Source organism: Pinus tabuliformis, chromosome 4_2, assembly GCF_031772625.1.
Source record: "Pinus tabuliformis cultivar Carrire ecotype Pingquan chromosome 4_2, CPIR1, whole genome shotgun sequence".
NCBI lineage: Eukaryota > Viridiplantae > Streptophyta > Pinopsida > Pinales > Pinaceae > Pinus > Pinus tabuliformis.
The window spans coordinates 243,022,289-243,034,160 of NC_142304.1; the positions used below are offsets into that span (position 1 = coordinate 243,022,289).

The following is an 11,872-nucleotide window of genomic DNA, read 5'->3' on the forward strand; positions in this document are numbered from 1 at the left end:
TAACGTTAAAAATACATTTAGTATGGAACAAATGAACGGAAAAGAATAAAAATATTTTTAGAATTCGTACAAAGAAATGTTAGAAATGATTCGGCATAACGATGGGTTGAGTCTCAGAAAGGAAGTCAAAACCGATGGTTTTAAAGGTATGTTTAACCTATGGACTTACTAGTTGAAAGAAATAAATACATGTATTAAAAATATTTAATTAAAAAATGGGGAGGTAAAATTGATAGTCCAGTCCGTTCTATCGACAGTTCGGACATCAGAGCGACTACCTCTTGCAAGAAATCTGCGACGCCTTTCCTGTCGGGGCATTTAAACCCCATGCCCTCGAAGAATTCCAGAACAAATTGGCGGCGTCCTTGGTATACGATATAACCTTCTGACACCAGAAGTACATCGTCGAAGAGGTCGTAGGTTTCAGGGGCAGGTTGCAGAAGAGAAATGACCATTGTCGCCCTCATTATATGAACGAACTGGGAGAAGCATCGGACAATCTGATATGTGGTAGAGCTATCCAACCCCGTCGAAATTTCATCCATCAGAAAAGCTTGGGCACCGCCGACTATCATCTCCCCGGTTGTGAGTCGTTTCTTCTGACCTCCAGAAATGCCCCGCCGCATATGATCTCCTACCAACGTATCCGCGCATATATCTAACCCCAATACCTGGAACAAGTTTTCAGATAGTTCATATAAATTAGCCTGGCTTTATTCAATGAATCTAATCTATCACATATCAAATGTGTTTGTGATATAATAAGTAATATTTTTAGTTTGATTATAAAATATTTTTAAAAATCATATTATTTAATGTTTACCAATACAAATCCAATAGAATTTTCTAATTAAAAAATTTTTATTTTTACTAGAAAAATCCTGTACGTCTCTATTTTTCCATTAACATTTTTTATACTCTTTATAATTTTTCATTAATTTTGAGCTCTATTTTTACACATTCTAATATAAAAATCTTTTACCCTTATATATCCTAATATATTATGTCATCTTTTTCTCAGTGAATATTTTCTTATATAAATTTAAGCTATGATATTATCCCCATAATGAAATTCCCATTATATAAACATGTTGATTCCCATTATATAAACATGTTGATTGATTTCAGTGATAAATTTATAAAACTTTTAGCTATCTAAAAATTTATAGATTTTAGAATATTTTGAACATTTAACAAAATATTCCTACACATTTCATTTTCTAAATGCTAAAAATAAATCTATAATCAAACCAGACTCAAATTAAAGAACTCACCTTCAAAACAACGTCCGTCATAATACTGGCTTCTTGTCCCTCTATTGCGGTGGCCTGCGCATATATATATATATTCAATCGTTCATGGTATTTATATCAGCTCCACTATTTATCATTAAAAACCATTATCTAAATGCAAAACTGCGTCATTTTTGAAGTCGATACCATCATGAAAACATCAATATCGGCATCTGGTTCCACTCCGAGTTCTCTTTCTCTTTTGGAAAGTTCGGTCAGCACATCTGCAGCCAAGGCCGGTTATTGAGACTAGATTCATTTTATTCCTGAGAAATAAAAGCGTGAAGTATAACTATTTTATGAAACATAGATGGAGATATTTCCTGATAGATATAGAGATTTTCTACCAACTTATAAAAACTCGGATCTGTAATAATGTAGTGAAGTTTCATCAACAAACAACTTCATAATGGCATGTTAATAATGAAATATTGGCTTGATTACAGTTTTGAGAATATTGTAAATTTTATAAGGGTAATTTTTATATTTATGCTTATTGAGATTTTAAAATATTTTAACGTCTAAACCAGTAAGGTCTATTTGAGTAAGGCTACTGGTCGGATATCCAAAATATTCTAAAATCTACATTGATTCAACCATGTAAATGGTCACAAGGAATAGTATAATAGAAAAATACAGGTTAAAGGATATCCTAAATTTTATAAACAATTCTATAAACATACATTAATAATGAGTAATTTTTGCATTTATGTTTGGCATGTTTTGCTTCGAAACTGCCCAATAAGAAAGACATTCCAAACTCTACCATTTCAACCATGTAAAAATACCATATCCTCTCTGGTACGAATTCGTTGAGGGCATGTCCATTATACGTAACTCCTCCTTCAACCTGAACGAAAAACCTCAGACAAAATACTTTTAATCTCCTTCATTCAAAATAGCCCCATGAACTTAAGATTTGGAAGCATACTTACTTTTAGTGTGCTTTGAAGCTTTCCGGCAAGTGCCAAGAGTAGAGTAGTCTTGCCCGAGGCAGGAGGTCCAAGAAGCAGCGTCAATCTTCACGATTTTAATTTGCCATCACAGATCTCTAAGATCCCTAAACTACATTTAAAAAATTAAAACATAATAAAAAAAACAATACTGATATCTAAAATACAAATACCCATAAAAATAGTAGATTGAGCTTTGAGTGGATTTGCCTATCTCTGCATCCTAAATTACAATTAAAAAATAAAAGAAAAGAAAAACAACACTGATATCTAGAATATTCTGAAATCTATAATCCCTATACAAATATCCATAAAAATAGTGGTCACTAATTTCTAAGATCAGTAACCCACTAAGTAACCCACCTACCATTAAAAAACCCCAAAATTAAAAAGAAGAAAAAAACACAACAGATTCAACAGTATAATAACCATATTCAACAATGTAAATGCGGATAAGGAGAATCTAAGCGCCTGTAATAGAAAAATACCATATCTTGAACCAACGCCTTGGCAACGAGCCGAAAAGTTGAGAGTTTCTCTAACAGTCATTTCTCCCATATGGGTGTCATGCTGACTGATGTAAGTAGAAGTCCTCTCTGGTACGAATTCGTTGAGGGCATGTCCATTATACGTAACTCCTCCTTCAACCTGAACGAAAAACCTCATACAAAATACATTTAATCTCCTTCATTCAAAATAGCCCAATGAGCTTAAGATTTGGAAGCATACTTACTTTAACTGTGCTTTGAAGCTTTCCGGCAAGTGCCAAGAGTAGAGTAGTCTTGCCCGAGGCAGGAGGCCCAAGAAGCAGCGTCAATCTTCACGATTTTAATTTTATAAGCCACAGATCAACCCAGAGCTTCGAGCATCGGAATAAATTTCAAGTTAATAGTCTTTCAAGATAGATATTTACCTGCTGGGTTTAACCATACCGCTGATATTGTGAAGAATTGTTAAAGTTTTCTTCTTTGTCTTTCGCAACCGAAGAGCTACTAAAGCATCCTACGATAAACATTCCACACATTTATGTTAAAAAATAAGACAGAACGCGGCTTTGCAACCTGGTCGTTATTATTATAATAAATATTAATATATAAAATAATGTATTCTGCACAGATTTGTTTACATAATAATAACAAGGTTAACACTTGTCAATCATACACACAGACAAGAATGGGCGAGTGCAAAATAAGTTTGCATTTCAAAATAAAAATGACACTGCGAAAAGATAAAATGGATTAAAAATAAAAAATTATAGCATTTTTTTAAAGATTCTATAGAAAAATGAAGCTGCATCCATAAAATAGGTTAATTTTGATAAATTATAACTATTAAAAAAAATATGACTAATTGGAGATTTCCATAATGATTCATACTATTATAGATTAAAGAAAAAACAGTATAAAATATGTGATCCCTCCCATATAAGTATTTTACAAACACATAACTACAAATTATTTTATTTATAATAAAAATATTTATGATACTAAGCTACAAAGACATCCTTCTTTTATATATGTGAAATGAGGCATTTCTGAATTAAATAAAAAAAATTGATTTTTTTTTTTTTTAAATATTACCGTATCTATTTTATATTTAAAAAGTAATTTGACCAGAAATAGGCAATGTTGAGATGTATATGGTTGTTTTTAAAATAAAAATGAGACATATTTGAGGTAATTAAAAACATTGAAATCAACTAAAACTGGTTTCTCTGTGCTTCTTTTTCTTTTTATTATTTTCTTCTTGAAATAAATAAAAAAATATAAATCAATCATTTTTTTATTTTTATTTTTAGTTTTTATGTTTTTTATTATTTTTTAAACTAAATAGCAAATTTTAAATTAGCAAATACTTTTCTTTCTAATTTTTCAGATTTGCTGAATTTTCATAGATCATGATGGTTAATCAATTATTTTTTGGAAATAACTATAAAGAGCGTAGAAGAAATTAAGAAATAATTGTTATATAAGAAACTTCCAAAGTTTCAAGTGAACAATCTGAAAGCTTGGCTGGTCCCTGATGATGCCTAAAAGCATCATATAGAAATGCTTGAAGTTTCTTAATAAATATGTAGTGTGGAAATATTTATGTAGTGTAGAAAATGAAAAATAGTTATGTAGCGTAGGAAATGAAAAATAAATATGTAAAGTGTAGGAAATGAAAAATAAATATGTAGTGTAGGTAATAGTTATAAAGAGTGTAGGAAATATCATAAGTTTTGGGTTTTGGGTGGACATTTCTAAAACTTTGTTCATTTAATGACGATTATGTATCAATTCGTTTGATTTTTTACAGTTATTTGTAAAAATGATGAAAGACGAATAACAATATGATTTCCAACAGTGAAAAACTACATATTCTATGCGTTCTAAAATAATAACTAAGGCATCGATAACTTTTCCTACGCTTTACAATTATTTCCAAAAGGAAAGTTGAACAATGTTGAAATGATAATTTCAACTGCAACGCCAAAATCGTCATGGGATTTGTTAACTTTTTTTTCTTTGTGATGCGATCTAATCGCTATGGCAAATCGCATCCACGCCCTGTTGCCTTTTTTATGCCCTGTGTTTTCTGCCGATTGCGATTCTGCGATGCGATCCGATCGCAAATCGCAAATCGCACCCATATGTTAGTGCTCCACTTTTCTCTTCTGCCGACGCAACGTTGGGATGCGATCCGATCGCAAATTGCATATCTCACCTTCCTTAAACCGATCTTAGCTGTCCGATTAAATCAACGGTTGATGTACATGCTTGTAGCAAATTACGTAATGCGAATTAGAAGTTTCTTTGACCGCCAGTTTTGTCAGTGAAACAATAAATGAAAAATTTACTACGGTTGGTAAACGTAGGTAAAAGCCTTTAATTTTATTGTTTTTTATTTTCACGGGAGTATGGCACAGTAAAAAAATGTAATTTCATGTTTTATTATTCATTGAACATGAAATGTAAGTGTAGACACATCAGCGCGATGAGACAAAGTTCTCCTTTTGTAATGCACAACAGGGTTTTTACTTTCTAGCAAAGATAGAGTAATTTTTTTTTAACTTCGTTTGAAGTAGTCTTGGTGAAATCCCTCTGTGAGAGGAAGAATTTAGTAATAGTTACCTTATTAATGAATACAAGTTTTTGTGTATGTGAAACTCTGTGTTCTCGAAACAAATTTTTAGTTCCGCTATGGTAAAAATAGAGAATCATTCTCTATTCTGTTCTATTTATTTGTTCTGGAATTATCAGATTTTCCCAACATTGGTAACAGAGCTTGTCCAAGCTTTTTGAAGGTGTCAAAGAAGTTAAAGGAAGGATTTTTTGTTGCAGCAGCTTCTCTAGCAGACTGAAGACTCAGTCAAGAAAGAATCCAAGATATTTCTCAAGTTAGTTTTCTGTGTTACTGTTGAGGACAGTCAGCTATTTTAAATACACAGTCAAGTATTTTGAAGCATAGTTAAGAGTGCAAGAATGGTTGGAGTCAGCACTAGCATGGGTATATGTAATACTCAGCTCCCACAATTTAATGGGAGAAACTATGACTATTGGGCAATAACTATGAAAGCTCTGCTTGCTTTCCAAGACTTATGGGAATTTGTTGAGGATGGTTTTGAAGAACCAGCAGATGAAAATGAGTTTAATAAATTAACTCAGGCATAGAAAGATCTGTTGAAGAGCAATGAGAACAAGGATTCTAAAGCCCTCTACTTTTTGTATCAAGCAGTGCATGAGAGTGTGTTTCCAAGGATAACAGCAGCCAAGAGATCCAAAGAAGCATGACAAACTCTCAAGATAGCCTATCAAGGCATGGAGAAAGTGAAAACAACAAAAGTACAATTGCTGAGGAGAGATTTTGAGACTCTCTGCATGAAGGAGTCAGATAATATTGACTCATTCTTCACACATGTGATTGGTCTGGTCACACAGATAAGGTCTCATGGAGAGATTCTTGTAGAAAGGAGGATTGTGGAGAAACTATTGAAGATCTTACCCTCAAGGTTCGATGTGATTGTCACCACCATAGAAGAGACAAAGGATCTCACAAATTTCTTAGTTCATGAACTACTTGCATCACTAATAACACATGAGTAGAGATTGAATAGGAATGAAAACTCATATCTAGAACATGCCTTTAAGACCCAGATGTTCTTTAGAAGAGAAAGAGGTCAAGGGAGAGGAAACAAGAGAGGAAGAGGCAGAAGCCAAAATAGAGGTGGAAGAGGCAGAAATCCAAATCAGAACCAAGGCCAAGGCAGCAGCCAACAAAGTGGACAACATCATGCTCAAGGACAAAGGTATGATAAATCCAATGTCCAATGTCACTATTGGAAAAAATATGGGCATTATGCAAATGAATGTAGGAAGAAGCAGCATGATATGAATAATAGAACTAGTGCAAACTTCACTAGAGAAAATATCAGCCAAGATAATTTGTTTTTAGCTTGTAATATGGCTGAAGAAAAGAGTGAAGATGTATGGTTTCTAGACTCCGGTTGGAGCAACCATATGATAGGAAACATAGTCCTATTTTCTATGTTATATCAGAGTGTGAAGTCACAAGTTACACTAGGGACTGATAATAAAGTTTCTATTATGGGAAAAGGAGAAGTGAAAGTCTTAACAAAGAAATGTGAAAAGAAAATCATAACAGATGTTTATTATGTTCCTGGAATGAAATGTATCCTCTTAAGTATTGGACAACTTGTTCAAAAGGGTTACAATGTTTTATTTGAGAATGATGTATACACCATCATGGATAAAGCACCTAACTAACGATGTATTGCTGAAGTGAAGATGACAAGGAACATGATGTTCCCTCTCACGATGAGAGCAGATTTAAAAAATGGAGAAGAAATAGCAGCAGTGACTCAAGAGGCTTTCCAAAGCGAACCAAAAGATGAAAGTCGGTTGTGGCACTTGATATTTGGACATCTCAACTTTGGAGGTCTTAACTTGTTGAATAGAAAAGGAATGGTAAGAGGATTACCATTGATAGAGAAACCATATAGCTTTTGTGAAGGTTGTATCTTGGGGAAACAACACAGAGAATTTTTTCCATCTGGGAAAAGCATAAGGGCAAAAGCACACTTAGAGATTGTCCACTCACATTTATGTGGACTGATGCAAACTCCATCACTTGCATGAAGCCACTATATTCTAACATTTATTGATAATTTTACTAGAAAAACTTGGGTTTATTTCCTGAAGAACTAAAGTGAAGTGTTTGAAAGATTTTGCAATTTCAAAGCACTTGTAGAAAACCAAAGCGGACTGCATATCAAAGTTCTAAGAACTGATAGAGGAGGTGAGTACATCTCCAAAGAATTTCAATGTTTTTATAGAGAAAATGGAATTCATAAGCAGTTTACCACTAGGTACACTCCGCAGAAAAATGGAGTTGCCGAAAGGAAGAATAGGACAATCATGGATATGGCGAGGAGCATGTTAAAGGCAAAGCATTTTCCAAATGATTATTGGGCTGAAGTTGTACACTGTGCAATGTATATTTTGAATAGATACCCTACAAAAGCAATCATGAACAGAGTGTCAGAATAAGCATTGAGTGGGACAAAGCAAGGAGTCTCCCACATGAAAGTTTTTGGATGTGTGGCTTATGCACACATTCCAGATCAACGAAGGAAGAAGTTGGACAGCAAAGGGGAGAAATGTATTTTCATTGGATACAGTGAGGAATCAAAAGCTTACAGGCTGTATAACCCATCCACCAAGAAGCGTATTGTGAGTAGAGATGTTCAGTTTATTGAGGAGGGAGCTTGGGATGGAAGCATTGAGAAGGCAATGAATGTTAAAAACTCTTTGTCACATGATGAAAATGATGAGAAGATGGTTGAAATACATCCCCAAACAGTAACAACAACAAAAGGGCAGCAAGGGACACCCTTGAAGAGAAATAAAAGTGCTTCTCCAAGCACACCACAAGGAGGAAATTCAAGTTCTTCTTCAAGCACTTGTACACCAAATGAAAGAGGTAAGAAGTTCAGAAATTTAACTGACATTTATGAACAAGAAGCAGCAAATGAAGGTATGAATTCTTTGTTTGCTTTATATTGTCATGTTGATGACATTGTTGATTTCGAAGAGGCAATTAAGGATAGGAAATGGATAGAAGCTATGGATGAGGAGATCAATGCCATAGAAAGAAACAAGACATGGGAATTAGTTGAACTACCAAAAGGAAAAGAAGTCATTGGAATTAAATGGGTCTACAAGACCAAGAGTAATGCTAAAGGAAAAATAGAAAGACACAAGGCAAAACTGGTTGTCAAAGGATACAAGCAGCAGTATGGGAGAGACTATGAGGAAACTATCGTACTGATTGCTAGAATGGAAACAGTGAGAGCAGTGTTGTCTATAGCAGAACAAAAAAAGTGGAAAGTTTACCAAATGGACGTGAAGTCAACATTCTTAAATGGAGAGTTAATGGAAGAGGTTTTCATTGAACAACATCTAGGCTATGAAAAGAAAGGCCAAGAGCACAAAGTGTGCAGATTGAAGAAAGCTCTTTATGGGCTGAAGCAAGCACCAAGAGCGTGGTACAGTAGGATAGATAACCATCTACTGGAAAATGGATTTGAAAAGTGTGAGGGAGAACCCACCCTCTACATCAAAGAAAATGATGGTAAAACACTAATTGTTGTGTTATATGTTGATGATGTTATTTTCACAGGTAATGATGATTATCTTATTGAAAATTTCAAAACAGTCATGAAAGAAGAATTTGAAATGACTGAAATGGGTTTGTTGAGATACTTCTTAGGAATAGAAGTAGAAAAAAATGGAAATGGGATTTTTATCTTCCAAGCAAAATATGTTAATGAAGTGTTGGACAGATTTAATATGCAGGAGAGCAAGGCAGCAATCACTCCCACTGTGATGGCATTAAAACTCAGCAAAGAGAACAATAGCAAGAATTTTGATCCTAGTTTGTACAAGAGCATAGTTGGCAGCCTCATGTATTTGACTGTAACTAGGCCAGATATAATGTATGTTGTTAGTTTAAGTTCCAGATTCATGGAGAGGCCAAAAGAAGCACATTGGCAGACAACAAAAAGGATTCTGAGGTATGTTAAAGGTACTAAAAGGTTTGGCATTTTATATACTGTTTCAGAATTTTCAGATTTAATTGGATACACTGATAGTGATTGGGCTGGAAGTGTAGATGATTGGAAAAGCATATCCAGTTATGTTTTTCACATGGGTTCAGGAGCCATTTCATGGGCTTCTAAAAAACAGCCTATTGTAGCATTGTCTACAACAGAAGCAAAATATGTGGTAGCTACAGTAGCAGCGTTCCAAGCAGTTTGGAAGAGAAGGACGTTAAGGAGTTTATGCCAAGAGCAAGTAAAAAAAGACTATGATTTTTTGTGACAATAGTTCAGCCATTACATTATCCATGAATGTTGTGTTTCATAAGAGAACGAAACACATTGACACAAAGTTTCATTACATCAGGGAATTGGTAAACAATGGAGAAATTGTTTTACAACACTACAGAACTCAGGAGTAGGTTGCAGATGTTTTGACCAAACCATTGGGGTAGAAAAGTTTTGACTTTTTGAGGAAATGTTTGGGTATGACTGATAACCCAGCAGTTGAAATTAAAGGGGAGTGTTGAAATGATAATTTCAACTGCAGCGCCAAAATCGTCATGGGATTTGTTAACTCTTTTTTCTTTGCGATGCGATCTTATCGTTATCTCAAATCGCATCCACGCCCTGTTGCCTTTGTTACACCCTGTATTTTCTGTCGATTGTGATTCTGCGATGCGATCCGATCGAAAATCGCAAATCGCACCCATATGTTAGTGCTCCACTTTTCTCTTCCGCCGACGCGACATTGCGATGCGATCCAATCGCAAATCACATATCTCACCTGCCTCAAACCGATCTCAACCGTTCGATTAAATCAACGGTTGATGTACAGGCTTGCAGCAAATTACGTAACGTGAATTAGAAGTTTTATTGACCGCCAGTTTTGCTAGTGAAACAATAAATGAAAAATTTACTATGATTGGTAAACGTAGGTAAAAGCTTTTAATTTTATTGTTTTTTATTTTCACCGGAGTATGGCACATAAAAAAAATGTAATGTCGTATTTTATTAATCATTGAACATAAAATGTAACTGTAGAAGTAGCAGCTCGATGAGATAGAGTTCTCCTTTTGTAATGCACAACAGTGTTTTTACTTTCTAGCAAAGACTGAGTAATTTCTTTTTAACTGTATCTAAAGCAATATTGGTGAAATCCAAGAAGAATTTTGTAATAGTTATCTTATTAATGAATACAAATTTTTGTGTAGGTGAAACTCTGTGTTTTAGAAACAAATTTTTAGTTCCGCTGTAGTAAAAACAGAGGATCATTCTATGTTCTGTTGTTTATTTGTTTTGGAATTATCAAAAATTCCCAACAATAAAAAAAAATGATTTTCAACTTTAAAAACCTAGATATTTTGTATTCTGTATCTGAACATATTACCTCGACCATATTGACTGTCCAGTTAATTAAGGTTGGCAACGCCTGACTGCCAACGTAAACATCAGCGGAAATATTCAAATCCTGGAAACGGATCTCAATCTTCGGTAAGGTAATTCCCACTCTGAGTACCACAGCACAAGATGATGGCATTACACATAAATATGGGCACAACAAACTGAAGCAAATTCGATAGAAGAAAAGGAAAAGCAGAGACTGTAAAATGTTGAGAACCTGTCGAGTCTGTGACGAACTTTGAGCAGAAAGCGTTGATTATCCTCCTCCGAAACTCCCAAGAGTCTCTCAATGAGTTGCTTCCGAGCTTCAGGTGGGATATTTGTGACATCTATCCGCTGGTGAGCGGAACCGATGGAGCGATTTCTTAGGAGGTCGTTTAGTATGGAAGTTCTGAGACGTTCGTATGCGGGGAGCCTCTCTGTGGCTGCCCATGCCAGCTCCTCTTCCTCGCATCTGCGCGCTGACAGACGGGGGAATCGATCGCTGCCCCCAAACATATTTGATCTGCCAGAACCCAATATGCTGCTTGCCAGACGGGGGAATCGATCGCTGCCCCCAAACATATTTGATCTGCCAGAGCCCAATATGCTGCTTCCCATTTCCTCCTGCAATTCTCTGAATAATCATGACCTACAAATGCGACCAATTTCTATTTCACAGATAGCTGCAACCAGTGTTTCATTCTCAGAGATTACCAGTTTAATATATTATATACATCTCTCACCGTTTAGCACGGAGAGTGTTTCACACTCAGAGATTACCATTTTAATATACTATATACATCTCTTACCTTTTTAAGGCGGAGAGTGTCACATTCTCCTACGACACCATCGTTGACATCGTTTCCACAGCATTTCTTGGCTGTGTTTCATACATAGATCCGCTATTTTAACCTACTCGCACATTCATGCACATCTCCCATCGTCACCTACCTCGGAATGCAAAATTTTCGAGAGTAAGTGACAACACACAATTAACAATGGGTGTGACTTATCAGATTATGTAATTATCGATGTTACAGGAATATTCTGTAGGATCCAAGTAAGATCCAAAGAAATCGAATTAACATTTGGTGTGACTTATCAGATGTAATCATCGATGTTACAGGAAGATTCTCTAGCAT

General features: G+C 34.9%; 1 pseudogene; it reads right to left on the reverse strand.

Annotated features, from left to right (window-relative positions):
- LOC149168938 (ABC transporter G family member 39-like) overlaps positions 1-11,348 on the reverse strand; it is a 38,136-nt pseudogene extending 26,788 nt beyond the window's left edge.
- Between the last annotated feature and the right edge of the window lie 524 nt (positions 11,349-11,872).